Source organism: Scardinius erythrophthalmus (assembly GCF_964197995.2).
Source record: "Scardinius erythrophthalmus genome assembly, chromosome: 3".
In the NCBI taxonomy this organism is placed as follows: Eukaryota; Metazoa; Chordata; class Actinopteri; order Cypriniformes; family Leuciscidae; genus Scardinius; species Scardinius erythrophthalmus.
Window position 1 is genome coordinate 27,479,575 of NC_138223.1, and position 16,417 is coordinate 27,495,991.

Consider the following 16,417-nt stretch of genomic DNA (forward strand, 5'->3'; position numbering starts at 1 on the left):
GTATTTTACAAACACCATAAGTGCTTATGTGTATTTAAATGCCTGAAACCTAAAATAAACATTGTGGTTGAAAACACTGCATAGGTGTGATATATGACAATCGCTGAGCGCGTCCGTCTTTTGCTCAGTGCCAGCCAAAGCCCGAAAGCATAGTTTGAATCTGGCAGTTATGTGATGTCACTGAACATTCTAAATCCCATATGTGGGACCGTACTCTCAGGGGCACAGAAATAAAAATCCCACACATGGGGCCGTCAAAAGGTTAATGTTGCACACGCTCTCAAACTTGCTGTTTTTAACAAGTTGACAGGGTGCGAGATCATTGAGATACTTACTAGACTCTCTGCGGAAGTAAACATATCGTCAAAGACACCTCAAACGGAATCTCTCTGCAGCATCCATGAAGAGAAGATGAAAATATTGACAGGTGTATAGTAGTTAGCATAGGCAGTGGCATTTAACTTTTTTAAGAGTTTTTTATTGACTCAATATTAGACACAGGGGAGATATCACTACAGCTCGTGTTGTGCCAAAGGGCAGTTTACTAAAAGCCTGAAGGTAGATGGGAGGTGAAAGGACTCATTAGACCAATGAGAGAGACAGGGCTTGATGTCTTTGCAGCAGGTCTTTGATGGCAAAGCCCTGCTGACGTCCGACATACACCATAGCCAGCTGCCTGGTACACCTCTGGAAAACTCTCCACCTAACAATACGTCTCAAGCAAAAACATGTCAGCCATCAAATTGGTTGGCAGTAATGTGAACTCTAGGGTGGCTTTTATTGCCTGTGATTTTCACATTTTCCATTAGATTCTCTGATCTCACAATCATTGGCTGTCCATCTGAGCACCAGGGCAAGTGACAATTCGTGCTCATTTTGGGATTCAGACTGCCCGTTGGAGCATGAAATGAGCTCATTTCGGTCAGAGAGGAACCAAATGACAAGTGCTGAAATAATGTCACACCCCATCGTTATCATTTATTCTTTCAGCAAAGAGGAAAATGCATCCTTCTTCTTTCAGTGCACTGTCGACTGAGGAACTGTGCCTACCCACTCCTGCTAAACAATCTGATGTGTTATTCCTGCTATGAAGGATAGAAGGGATAAAGACAGAACGAAAATATAGAGAGCTTCCATATGGAAAGTAGATCATCAGTGATCTGCTTCACAAAAGACTACTCCCTTCTTATTAAAGATTTGTACGAGCATACTCAGCATGCAGAGTTGGATTATGGACCCGGTCATCCAAAGCCTTTCTGGCTGAGAGTAAAAAGGAAATGTCTTCCAGACCCCTTGGTGCATTGTGTGTGCTGACCACAGATCTACAGCACAAGATGACCAAGGGTCTCCAGGTTCCCTAACACATAACCTAACAATAACATATACAAAACACTTGGACCCCCAAGCATGCAGCCAAGAATATGGCCTGGAAAATATTTTTAGTTTACTGCTAACTACAAAAACATGCATTTCTTATTTCATGCATTTCTTAATAGGGGTGACAGAGGTTGGGTGCCTCCATAAATATGTGCCCAGTGGCCATGATCTGACGCTGTCTGCATTGCATTACTATATAAGCTATACAGTGTCAGTCAAAATGTAATGACACATGGAGGCTACCACTAGTAGAGAGCAGATTTTTTCCCCCATTGCTCCTCTGATATTGTGCTCCCAATTAAGTTATCAAAGTACTATATAGGCCGAGTCTGAGCCAAAACTTGCCGTTACAGGTCCCATCAGTCTACATAGAGTGAAAGAGACAAGTTGAGAGAAATCACAACACAAACATGTTATTGGCTATGGTTTATTTGTTCTCCCTGGGTGTTCCTGTCTACTAAAGTTTAATTTCAGTGCCTTTTAGGTGATATTGTGAGACAGGCAACGGTGTCATTGAGGGGAACAAAAAGTAAGTGACCATATGAAGCCAACAAGGTAAAGTGGGACACTGCTCTGGGGAATCCCATATATATATATATATATATATATATGAAGTGCCATTGATTTAATTCAGACCATAACAGTTCCACCCAAAACATTAATCAATGAGCGGAGAGTATTATATAGTTTTACTCAATTTAGAAAGAATTTGTTTTGACATGATTGTCACTTAGAGTAAATCTTGACAAGAGTGCCATATCTTAACTCATCAATGAATTCTGAAAGCATTAATAATGTTGAAAAATTAATTCATAAAGACTCTCACTTGTTTTGACAGCCTTTCAAGCTCTAGTGTCATAAGATAATTACATACTTAGTCATAGGCTCTTGTTCATTTATCATTTTATAAATTATCTTATGGCACTTCCCCAGCACTTGTTCTCAATTGTTTTTGCATTAGGACCCAATTTTTATATTGAACATCAGGGGTGGTGACCCAACACAGTGAAAAAAATCCTCAGTATAAAAATAGTTTGCGTTTAATCTCATTTCATTTTCCAATTGGTTTTGTGCCGAAAAAAACCTTCTTCTGCTTCTCTTTTGACAGCAGCTGAAAAGTGCACTGAGCATCGTGTCATCTATTGAAATCAACATTAATTTGCTTTTAATTTAGCTCAATCGACAATTATTTTAAATACTGTGAACATGCTGTAAAATGCCACTTTTGTTTTTCATTCTATGTTTCGTGTGAAAAGGCCTTAAAGTGGTCCCCTTGGTCAATACTGCACTTGTCCACCTCTTGTTTGGTTCAGCACGGACCTCACCTCACTTTATTCACATATCATAAATCTACTAATAAATGCTGAATATTACCATAACAGCCCTGATGGTGTTCATATCCATAGAGCAAATCACCTGACAGAAGAAAAGACAAATGGAGCTATATTGGCTTTATGCCCATTTAGATTTCAAGCCATGATTTGATTTTGAGGGCCTGATATGTGCTGTAAATATACTCACTTACAAAAGACTGAACGGGTTGAATGACAGATTAAATCACTGTCAGATTTGTGAGAGTATAAGCTCTCTTCAGTTCCAAGATTTTGATATTAATAGGCTTGCAACACACTGGTATCTGCTTACTAGATTATTGTGTGTCTAGCAGTGCTTATATTGTGTGGGGGGGGGGGTACAGTATGGCTACAATGATAGCTACAGTATTAAAGTTTTTTTTCAAGATGCCAAAGATCTAGTCAAAGGACTAGAGGTAATGATCTGTGCCACTATGAACTGTTGATACTGATCTGGTTCATGTGAATGGTAACTTCAGTGATCCAAATATAATACTGACACACAAACAGAAATAAAAATAAAAAATAAAAAACAGCAAACACTTGAGCAATTAGTGCATAATACATATCACATGTACACCATGTACATGTGTTATGAATTATGCACTAAGAGTCTTTTACACTAATGGCCCGTTCACACCAAGAACGATAACTATAAATATGACAATAAAGATAACTATATTAGTGTCCACACCATCGGACAATATCGTTCTGTTTATTCTAAGTGTGTGCTTGTCTGCCGCTTTAAATGCTCGAGCTCATTACAGCAGGATGGATTCTGATTGGCTGTCAATTTTTTTATTGTTCATTAGGTGGATAAAATCATTCTGAAAGTGATTCCAATGATATTGGTTCTCTATGCCATTATCGTTATAGCTGTGGTGTGAACTCTGCTATTCTTTAATACTGAAAATGATTTTTAGAACTATATCTTTATCGGTGTCCTTATAGTTACCGTCCTTGGTGTGAACGGGCCTTAACTCTAGAACCACCAGGGGTCATTGTATACCAAGTGGCTAAAAAATGTATTATGTCACTATATTAAGCCACTGTCTTTACAAAGTAATGTCTAGAGTCATGAAATTTCTATTTTTAGTCCTCAGCTATGTTTTTGTCCTGTTGTTTTATGTTCAAGGCTATGCAGGCTACACTAATCACTGAATATAGGCTAAAACAGCCTGCAATGACAACGAGAATTAGAAGGAAATACATATTTGGGTGGTGTAATATTATCCATGGTGACTAAAACTGATTACCATTATATCAGTGGATGAAACGCATTGCCTAGTAACATAGAACATTAAGACATAAGTGCTGCGAGAATGACTTAATGAAAAAAAGAGGCACTATATGTCACGGTTCATGGATTCATTGACTTTTTCTCTCTCTCTCTGTGTGTGTCCTTGTGGGTGTGTCTGCTGATTGTGCTGATCAGCTCATTAGCACCAGCTATTTAATGTCTGTGTATTCTATCCTGTGTTGTCAAATCATTTGGTTTCTCTTGTGGTCGAGTCCTGGTCCTGTTTGTGTTCTCTGGTTTCTTGTCTTTGTTTCCTGTTTTGAGTTCTGTCCCTGGCTGCCTGGTCGTTCCTGTGGTGACCAACGGAGGACCGGTTTTGCCCATTGCGTCCCTGCGCTGCCTTGTTCCTCTGTTACCTGCCATCTCCTCGGATTCTGATCTATTCATTCACCACTGTTGTTATTGTTCAGTAGACTGTCTTTTCACTCGCTACTGAATCCGCTTCTACTTCCTGAGAGAACGATCTGATCACTGTCATGGATTCAGCGAGGGAAGGTGATCTGCAGGAATTCCTATGCCTCAGTAATTCACGCATGGATCGACAGGAGGAGCATATGGTGGCTACGGGTCACGCAGTACAGGCCTTGGTAGCGCAGGTGTCCGAGCTCACCAACCAACTCCGACAACTGAGAGCTCCCACTGTACCAGCCCCACCATCAGTTCCCCCTGCTCCTACGAACACCGGCCGTCAGCATGAGCCGCACCTACCCACTCCTGAAGTCTACACGGGTGAGCCCAACTATTGCAGAGCATTTTTAACTAAATGTTCTTTATTCTTTTCTCTACAGCCACTGATGTTTTCCACTGAACAGTCTAAGGTTGCTTTGGAGAGAAGTTTTGTTTTGGCGTGTTCTATCTGTGCTCGTGGTAAGACTTCCAATCGACCCCCGGATGGGTTACTCCAACCGCTGTCTGTCCCTTCGAGACCCTGGTCCCACATTACGTTCGATTTTGTTACTGCCCTCCCGCCCTCTCAGGGCAATACGGGCGTTTTAACCATAGTAGACCGGTTCTCGAAGACAGCTCACTTTATTCCCTTGCACAAATTACCTTCTGCCAAGAAGACAGCGGTTACTGTCGTGGACCACGTCTTTCGCTTACATTGCCTCCCGATGGACGTGGTCTCTGACAGGGGCCCCCAATTTATTTAAAAATTTTGGAGGGAATTTTGTCGTTTACTGGGGGCGAGTGTCAGTCTGTCTTCGGGGTTTCATACCCAGAACAACGGCCAGACTGAGCGGGCCAACCAGGACTTGGAGAGAGTGTTGCAATGTTTGGTTTCCCAGAATCCTTCCTCCTGGAGCCAGCAAATCTCATGGGTTGAGTACACACACAACTCATTACCAGTGTCATTCACGGGCCTCTCTCCGTTGGAGTGTAGTTTAGGGTACCAGCTACCTATTTTTCCCAGTCTGGAATCCAAAGTTGTGGTCCCCTCTGCACACGCTTTCATCCAGAGGTGCCGCCACACTTGGAGAAGAGCCTGTGAGACTCTCCTCCAGGTAGGAGCGTGCACTAAGGCTCAGGCCGATCGCCACCGGTCAAAGCCTCCTGTCTACGTCATGGGTCAAAAAGTGTGGCTTAATATAGGTAAATTTGACCTTCTGGCACTTATAGCTATAAATGCCCTGTTTTTAATCTGGTTTTATCTAAACAATTTTAAACAACAGGGGATTGTAATTAACACAATTTTAGTTAAAGGCAATGTTTGGGAGATAAAAGTTAAACTTTTTATCGATTTAATTTGAGTTGCAAGAAATAATTTGAGCCACTATTTATTGTAAACTGTTACAATATGGAATTAAGCTTTTTTAGGATTCAAAATCCGTTTCTATTTCACAGAGAAAAACAGCATTTAGGTTTGGAATTACATTAGTAATGAGTATTGACAAAATTTGTATTTTTGTGTGAACACAAAAAGAAAAGAAAGGAAAGGAAAAGAAATAAATATTTTATCATATGCAGTGTTGAATTAAAAGGCACCTGGAAATGTGCAGAAATCCATGATTCCCCTGAAGAAACGTGACAACACAAGTCACATTTAGGCCACATCACAGTGAAAAAACTGTAATCACTACTGCAATCCACATTCAGACTATTTAGGCTCTGATGCTGGTGAAGAAAAAAAAAAAAGAAATAAAGAGAAGGGATTAATATGTCAAAGGAAGAAAAGAAAAATAAAAGGAAGGAAGTGACAAAGGAACAGTTTCTTTGTCTTTTCACTGACAAAGAAACAGAGCAGACAGGCTGGGGTTTGGCTGGAGGACATGATGTCCTCTATGATGTAAGTGAGGTGCAGTTGTAAAGGATCTGGCATCGCTAGCAGGCTCAGTTCCCTGGCGTAGCCTCACCGATGGCCAGTCGTTCAGGATGAGGCACTGAGGAAAAGCTCCGCTGCTAGATGAGCAGTAAATTGACAATCTCGGTGCTCTCAGAAATGTCAGAGAGAAGTTATTAGCCTGGCAGGCTGCCATCTTCTATAAATAGAAGCTGGCACATTTTCATAGGAGCATTATCATTTGCCAGCAGATGAGCTGAGGAGAAAGAGAGAGAAAGAAAGAAAGAGAGAGAGAGAGAAAGAAAGAGAGAGAATGAAACAGTAGATTTACTGCAAGAAATAAAACACTATTTGTTTTTATCATTAAAGGAAGGAGAGTGGAAATTGAAATGAAAAACGAGAAGAGATATTATATAGCCCCAAATTACTCAGTTCCGGTGAGATGCCTTTGGAAATCAGAAAGTCACGGAAAGGGCAACCATGAGAGATATATGGCAACAAAAATAAGGCAATTTTGCATAATCATTAAAAGCCCATGATGTGTCTTTTACTTTTATTATCCCTGATGCCGTAGTTAAGCAGCGGTGAGACATAAATGTAAGCCAATATAATATCTGTGCATGATAATGCGCGAGCCCTATCATGTCAAATTCTGCTTTCACTAACAATCAGAATGATTTTCTAGCCATAAAATCTAAAGGACAACAGAGAACACCTCATCTCTAATAGTTTTCTATCCAGATTAATGGTCTGTGAAATTTCCCTCTGTGCAACACATAGACTGTATTCGATTCAGGATATCAAATATGTTTGGTACAGTTGTACAGTGGTACTAAAACCACATCAACACAATGTGATGGGTCTCATACTCTTCCTGCTACGGTCGGCCAGTGGGTGTGGCTAGGAGGCTAGACCCATCACAACAAACACCCATAGATATTTTTTATATGGGTTAAAGACAATTAGAGAAAGATCTAGAACACCATTCCAATACGTGATTTGAAATTTAAATAATAATAATAATAAATATATCAGGTAACACATTATAATAACTGTATGCTATGAATCATTAGTTAAGCATTAGTAAATAGTTAATTCATAATTTATAAAGCATTAATAAACATTAATAAGCAGTTTATAAACACAGCTATAAATGCTTTATTCTTGATTTATAAGCATATCAATAATGTGTTTAATAATTGTATTTTCATACTTTATTAATGATGAATTTATCATTTCTAAATGATGTATTACATTATTTACAAACCAGTTATTTAGGAGTTGTCAGTGGTTCATACGATCATTTAAAAAAGTATAAATAAATGGTTAATAACCTATTTAAAGGTACATTTATACATCTTATTATTCAGACATATAGAAATAAAGTATGAAAATACAATTATTAAACATTATAGACATGCTCATAAATCAAGAACGAAGCATTTATAGCTGTATTTATAATAACTGGATTCTATGAATCATTAGTTAAGCATTAGTAAATAGTTAAAGGTATAGCGGAGGATTTTCTTTTTCTGGGTGGGTAGTGTAAACTATTGGTCCACCTAAGTGTCAATCATTCTGGTGATGTTTACGTAAGGCCGTCGTACGTGCTCGTCCCTTAGTTTTCGCTTTCTGCGCATGCGCACTTTCAGGTGTTTATGTGTGGTGAGCTAGAGCTCAGCCATTCATTGAAGCTCGCCGTTTCACCGGGTCCTTTGAAAATGTCTGAGGGTCGCAAGAGAAAAAGTTTGTGCGAACTGTATGAGAAGAAGAGAAAGGCCTCAGAAGAGAGAAACAAGATCAGAGTGTTTTTGGGAGATTGTTTCACATGATGGCGTGCGCTGAAAACACAGGTTAGGCTTCCCACTGATGCCTCAGTCGCGAAGTTTCTACTCGACAGGTAAAGTTTGGCATGCTATTTGGAGAAAAAGTGCAAATCTTCTTTTGGAAAGTAATCTTGTATGAGCGATGCCGACAGCAACTTGTAAACAGAGCGTGCACGAGGAGAACCTCGCACACGTTTAATAGGCGTTCCCTCTCGGGAGCAGGTAGAGTGTTGCGCATGTGCATTTTTTCAAAAAGTGGAGAGGGCGGTTCTTATCTAAAATTCGGAAAGATCCTCCGCTATACCTTTAATTCATAATTTATAAAGCATTCATAGACATTAATAATCAGTTATACATATATACAGCTATAAATGCTTTGTTCTTGATTAAGATGTATAAATGTTACCATACATCATACTGAGGCGCAGCCATTGGCCCAGAAGTCAAAACCAGGGTGATGAGAGACCAAGGTGAAGCCGGAGGGACGAGAGAGCCATATGGAGCCTTAATGATGGCGGACCACAGCAGAGCTGAGGGAGGGCAGAGCCAAGATGGATCTGAAGGGCTGACATGGTCAAGTTGGAAACATGGGTCTGAAGGCCTGAGGTGTAACCAGGGGATCTGCGTCACAGAGCCATACTGGTGTTGAATGAGCCCGAGTTGGAGTCAACGAGCCGACAGGAATCAGGAGTCGATGAGCTATGGGACACCACTGGGGGAGGGTAAGTCAGGGAAACTATATGGAGTCAGCGGAGATGATGGTGACAATGTGGTGGGAGGGATGTTGGGTGGGATCGGGTCATCTATGATGTTGACTGTAGTGGGCTGGAGGGGGATGAGCTCCGTGGCATCCAACACATGAAATAATTTACCACAGAGAATTTGGTCAACTTTTGATTGAGTAATATGGACAAGAAAAAAAAAAAATATATATATATATATACTGTATATATATATATATATAATTTTTTTTTTAAAGCACACATTTCAGACATTTAAATCCGTGCACGATTTCTGACCATTGCTATAGTGTTGTGAATTATATCACAGACAGCAGACTAATGCAATAATGAGCCCAGAGGGAACTGGTTTTTATTGAGGAGGATGTTGATCGTCTTTGAGTTTCCGTTTCACCATGGACATCTTCTGTTTCACTGAGCGCATGAGTCACCACTTAATTTCCATCCGTTGGTGCGACGGACAGCTAAGTATCAATCTGTATGCAGTTTCCCTGGCCAAACCCCTTCCAAAATGACAGCTATTATCCAGATTTACATTTTATCCCTGGAAAGAATAATGACAATGAATCATTGCCATGTCACTGATGTCGATAATTATAGTATGAGTGGTTGGTGAGGAGCTTGTCTTGGAGAGATTGGAGGATGGTAACAGCCAAGTAAGGGAAAAAGTGTGACAGTGAAGGATGGGTTTGATTCACATACAAGGATGATCAGATATAAGATGCAGAGTATGATTTTTTTTTTCTCCCTATCACTTGAACCTTTTGTCACCTTTCAGAGCTCATTCACTCCCATTCCTCAGAAATGTGGACTCAAAATATCCGCCAGCATTTCATATAAATTACAGAGTGATATGCTGTATAGTTCACCCAATAATGAAAATTCTGTCATCATTTGCTCACCCTCATGCCATTCTAAATTTGTACAAATTTCTTTCTTCTGCAGAGCACTAAAGAAGATATTGGAAGAATGTGTCAGCCTTTTTATCATGACAATGAAAGTCAATTTCGATGATGAACAGACTGAAATTAGGATTAATCACTTTCAAATCAAATCATTCATCCACTCATGCATTCATCGAATATGTCCAAATCAAATATGGCGACACATGAATAACTTAAAATGTAATAGGCACTTGTGTCATAAATCGCACTTGTGTAATAGGCACTTGTGTCATGATGATTTTATCATGATGTTTATCATTACATTTACCTAAAATGGTTCTAAAGCAAGGGTCTTCAATTGGTGGTCCGCCAATCATTGTTTGATCCCAAATAATTTTGTTAAAATATTTAAACATGTAAAAAACATCACAAAGTCAAATTTAAATATAACATCACTGTAAAAAATGTCCGTAAATTTAACAGTAAAATACCGTATCAATGCTACAGGATAAAACCGTATTTCACAAAACATGTGATAACTGTAGAATTTACAGTGAAAAACATATGAAAGTACGGTTTATTGCTGTAAAATTAACAATATACTGTATTAAAAAGGAAAACATTATTTTGTCCTGGGCAATAATGGATTTGACATTATGTGGTATTGATGTAACATATAAACTCTTAGAGAATGTATTTATATTTTACTAAACCCTTGTTGATAGATTTAAAAAATTTGAATAATATGCATAGTTTTCTATTTTTTAAAAAAGGAAATACACATGTGTTATGGATGTTACAAAAACAAAAAAAAACTTTGTATGACTTCTTTAAAATAAAATGCACAAACCATAAGCAATAAACAGGCTACCCAACAAATAAAGGGATGCCTCTTCACAGAAATAATAACTTTATTTTCATTTTCATATGCCCATTCACGAGGATTAGGCCTATGTACTGTTATGGATGTGACAATCCTGAAAATGGCATTTACCTTACTATGGAAAATCATGCACTAAAAACAAATGTTGACATCTGTGCTATGGTAAAAACTTTTTTTTTCCGTTGTAAGGTTACAATGAAACCTCTTAAAGGTAGGGTAGGTAGGATTTTTATAAAAAAACCTTTTTTTCAAATTTGTTTAAACTGTCTTTATATACCAATACATAATTAAAATGTAAGTGCTCTCAAAAAGAGAGTATAAAAATCGAGTGACTGTAGACCTTTTAATCTGCAATAAAAACAGCTCATTATTTCCATTCGGGACGAAACAATTGATTGGTTTGGGCGACTGTCACTCACTCTCGCAACCATGGCTACCACCACTGTTGTTACAAGATCTGCCCATATGCGCGCGCACCTGTTTGATTTGAGGAGTGCAAGAGAGGCGCGGAACCTACGAAGAGTAAAATTATGGCAGAGAAAGAGCATTCAAAATTCAAAGCACCTGCATATGCAGTCAGCGAAGGCAAACAAGGCAAAAACTACTTCCTCGGACCCTGGTTGCCCGCACTCTTGAATGACCTCCTCTGCTTCGCCCATGACCCCGGACCTGTCCTCGAACCGACGATGCGGTACTTGTCACCGGAGTGTAACGTAGTCCTCATCAGAGTCAACAATGTTTTCATCATGGAAACTCTTACATGCAAAACACCGTATATATTATGACTCTTACACGAAATTCACCTTCATCACAGTTTAACTGATGGTAATGGAAAAACGTGTATCAGTGCAACCTGTTTTTAGCTTTGCCTTATAAATATAGCTCATTACCTATAGCCTAAATATAGCTCGTTACCGAATCAAACAAAATATATTTTAAACTTTACCAGTATAGATATGCTAGCTTGATAGTGAGTACTAAAAGCCATCTTATTTGTTTCTATTTGTCATGTCATGTCATCTTTGTCCGCTTATCCGGGGCCGGGTCGCGGGGGCAGCAGTCTAAGCAGAGATGCCCAGACTCCCCTCTCCCTAGACACTTCCTCCAGCTCTTCCGGGGGAACACCGAGGCGTTCCCAGGCCAGCCGGGAGACATAGTCTCTCCAGCATGTCCTAGGTCTTCCCCGGGGTCTCCTCCCAGTGGGACGTGCCCGGAACACCTTCCTGGGAAGGCATCCAGGAGGCATCCGGAACAGATGCCCGAGCCACCTCAGCTGACCCCTCTCGATGTGGAGGAGCAGCGGCTCTACTCTGAGCTCCTCCCGAGTGACCGAGCTTCTCACCCTATCTCTAAGGGATCGCCCAGCCACCCTGCGGAGAAAGCTCATTTCGGCCGCCTGTATCCGGGATCTTGTCCTTTCGGTCATGACCCAAAGCTCATGACCATAGGTGAGAGTAGGAACGTAGATTGACCGGTAAATCGAGAGTTTCGCCTTGCGGCTCAGCTCTTTCTTCACCACGACAGACCGGTACATCGACCGCATTACTGCAGAAGCTGCACCGATCCGTCTGTCAATCTCCCGTTCCATCCTTCCCTCACTCGTGAACAAAACCCCAAGATACTTAAACTCCTCCACTTGAGGCAGGAACTCTCCACCAACCTGAAGTGGGCAAGTCACCCTTTTCCGACTGAGGACCATGGCCTCGGATTTGGAGGTGCTGATTCTCATCCCAGCTGCTTCACACTCGGCTGCAAACCATCCCATTGCATGCTGAAGGTCCTGGCTTGATGAAGCCAACACGACAACATCATCCGCAAAGAGCAGAGACGAAATCGTGTTGTCACCAAACCCGACACCCTCCGGCCCCTGGCTGCGCCTAGAAATTCTGTCCATAAAAATTATGAACAGAACCGGCGACAAAGGGCAGCCCTGCCGGAGTCCAACATGCACCAGGAACAAGTCTGACTTGCCGGCAATGCGAACCAAGCTCCTGCTTCGAGCGTACAGGGACCGGACAGCCCTTAGCAAAGGACCCCAGACCCCATACTCCCGGAGCACCCTCCACAGGCCGCCGTGAGGGACACAGTCGAATGCCTTCTCCAAATCCACAAAGCACATGTGGACTGGTTGGGCAAACTCCCATGAACCCTCCAGCACCCTGTAGAGAATATAGAGCTGGTCCAGTGTTCCACGGCCTGGACGAAAACCACACTGTTCCTCCTGAATCCGAGGTTCTACTATCGGCCGTATTCTCCTCTCCAGTACCCTGGCATAGACTTTCTCAGGGAGGCTGAGAAGTGTGATCCCCCTGTAGTTGGAACACACCCTCCGGTCCCCCTTCTTAAAAAGAGTGCCACGCGATGCTGCAGAGGCGTGTCAGCCAAGACAGCCCCACAACATCCAGAGACTTGAGGTACTCAGGGTGGATCTCATCCACCCCCGGTGCCTTGCCACCGAGGAGTTTCTTGACTACCTCGGTGACTTCAGCTTAGGTGATGGATGAGTCCACCTCTGAGCCCTCAGCCTCTGCTTCCTCAATGGAAGACGTGACGGCGGGATTGAGGAGATCCTCGAAGTATTCCTTCCACCGTCCGACGACATCCCCAGTTGAGGTCAACAGCTCCCCACCTCTACTGTAGACAGCATTGGTAGGGCACTGCTTTCCCCTTCTGAGGCGCCGGACGGTTTGCCAGAATCTCACAATCTCAGGCTCCTTCCCCGCCAGCGAGGTGACATTCCACGTCCCTAGAGCTAGTTTCCGTGTCCAGGGATCGGGTTGTCGAGGCCCCCGCCTTCGACTGCCGCCCGATCCTCTCAGCACCGGCCCCTTACGGTCCTGCAGGTGGTGAGCCCACGGGAAATTTATAGTGATAAAGTTAGGTATTTTATTACATGTGATTCTGACATGATGTAACTGCATGCACTGCGCTCCTTCCTCTCCACTCGTCTCAGGTAAATAAATGCGCCGTCTTCCAGCTGAGCCTGAGCGTTTGGCGTCGCACGTTCATGTGTTTTGGGGGCGTGGCTTTGGAAGGAGCCCAGAAGGGAGGGGGTGGAGTGAATAGAAATAATGAGCTGTGTTTATTGCAGATTAAAAGGTCTACAGACACTCGATTTTTATACTCTCTTTTTCAGAGTACTTACATTTTAATTATGTATTTTTTATATAAAGACAGTTTAACCCCCTGAGGTCGACGGTATCGCCGGCGATACCAGCTCACTTTTTTTCAGTTCAGTTCAAAAGAAATTAATTTTGCTCTGTGGACTTTGATATTACAAGCAAGTTTCATACATCAATCGATTCTGTTAAATGTGTATTATTTTTGTGTATACTCACAATAAAAACAAAGTGTTGTGCTTTTTGCCAAATAAAGAAAAATAAACGTGATGCGAGTTCTGCCTTCTATCTGTCAGTGTAGTCCATTCTGAAACGCGTCCGAAAATGAACAATAACTCAGCGAATACTCAGTCAAACAGGCAAACAGACATACAGGCATGAAGCTTGAATTATCTTCTCTTAAATGAAGTAATTTATATAAAAAACAAATATTCTCATCTTGTGAAATCTGTATTAAAAGAGAGCGATTCCAGTCGACCTCATTACAACTAATTCAAATGTAATGTGACTCCGCCTACGGAGAGCGCGCGCTATTCAAACGCAAATGAATGAGGCAATCCGCGCAATCCTGTGAACGCCCCCATATCAGCACGAGAAACACAAGTTTATTCAGATCATTACTTTAACACCGTCTCGTAGCGCTGTGAGGAATAACAATAATGAAAAAAGTACCTCAGAAGTGCGGGTATATCGAGGAGCGAGCTGAGGAATACTGTAAGTTTTTTTTCTTCTCACGTGAATCGGGTTTCTGTTTATGAATGAATGAACGGCAGAGATGCGCGCTGTTTACCACAGCTCGCAAAAAGACAGTTTAAATTTAAATTGCGTCTCTGTGTGAATGAATGATGATGTTTTAGCAAACTGTATTGCTATACTGAGTTGAGTAAAAATCGACAGAAATATGTTGAAATAAAATGTAGACTATTTGTATAAGCAACGTTTTAAACTGAAAATTAACATTTATATGCCCTTATATTTCATAAAAACAACGTTACAGTCAGGCGTTTCTGTTTGTGTATGAATGTTTCGGTTTTAGCAAACTGTATTGCTACACTCAGTAAATATCGACTAAAATATGTTGAAATAAAATGTATTTGTATAAGCAACGTATTAAACTGCATATTAACATTTATATTTCTTATAATAAAAATGAAAGACCTATGTTACAGACATATGAAAGACAACATTTCGTTGATTAGTTTTGGATAGATTATACATTTTTAATGTAAAATATCTGCCACCTCAAATAAGCTTTCAAATAAGTTTGCCAATATTTGCTTATGTTAAATATAATATGTTTTGTCAAAAATAAAGTTATCAAATAATCAATCAAATCCTTAACTTTGAAATATGTATGATAAAATGTATACTTTAGTTTTTACAAAGAAAGATTACACTTGAATTGTTGTAATTGTAACCTTTTTAATAAAAAAATATATTTACAAGGTAGATGTAAACAAACTATTAAAAGGTAAATATAAGCCTTTTCTTTAACCTGTTAAGCTGCAACCCCACTTTTGAAAAATCCCCAGAAATGACATACCCAAACTAAAACAGATACAGTTCATGAACCCTTTGTACTAAAAGCACAAGTATGATCTCGTTTGAAAGCTGACACCAGGCAGTTTATTGTAAATGTAGAATTAATTATTGTCGTAATGACAAAAATTGTTATAAATAGCTACAAAGTTTTGTAAAGTTATTAGAAATTATTTTTTATGAAACATCCTCATGAAAATAAAATTGAAATTGGCACTGTAGCAATCTAGAAATGCACTACAGCTAAAGTCACATGTCTAAACATTTTATGTTTAAAATCTGAAGATAATAAGCCCAAAACTCTGTATTTAGTTAAATGTTTTTCAAGACCATGTCATGTGACTAACAGTTAGGGCTAGCTAGCATGTTAGCTTAGCACACCATCAATACACGACAATATATGAGATTAAAACCATATTTAAGCTCAAAGCGTACTTTATAACTCAAGCCGAATGTTTTAAATAATCTTCTGTGATCTAATTTAGCTTCAGATAAAAAAAATCAGACAGAAAATATATTATTTGATAGTATTATGCACAATGATGAAGTCTATATAGATTAGCATTACATTATAAATATAATCTATTATTATAAAAATACCTGGCGTGGCTTGAAGAACACAGGCAAATCAGATATCATTGCAATCATGTTTATTGTCTTCAAAACATCTTTTATCTGCATGATTACAGCCGATCTCTGTTAGCTGTGTGTGTGTTCGAGGCTTCCTGGAATGTCACATGATCATGGCTCTTCTTCATGTGCCATATATGGACTATATTACTGTGCATATAGCGCCCTCAGGCTATTGGTATGAATTGAAAACACTGTGAATTAGAATACCAAACGCTCATAAAGATTACATTGACGCATTTGGGTATAAATTCAATAAATATTATTCCTGTCTATAGAAATATGATGTGAATCTAAAAGAATCTATCAATATTTCTCCAAATCTGCACATTTTTGAGCTAAAGCCCTGAGGGACGTTGTTTTGTGTATCGCTGTCATGACGACACTACAGAGTTTTTTATGAATGGGAGCGGCTGACGCGCATAATTCATATTAAAGGTATCGACTCATTTTTTCATTTCATAACTCCTGACACAAATTAAGACATAA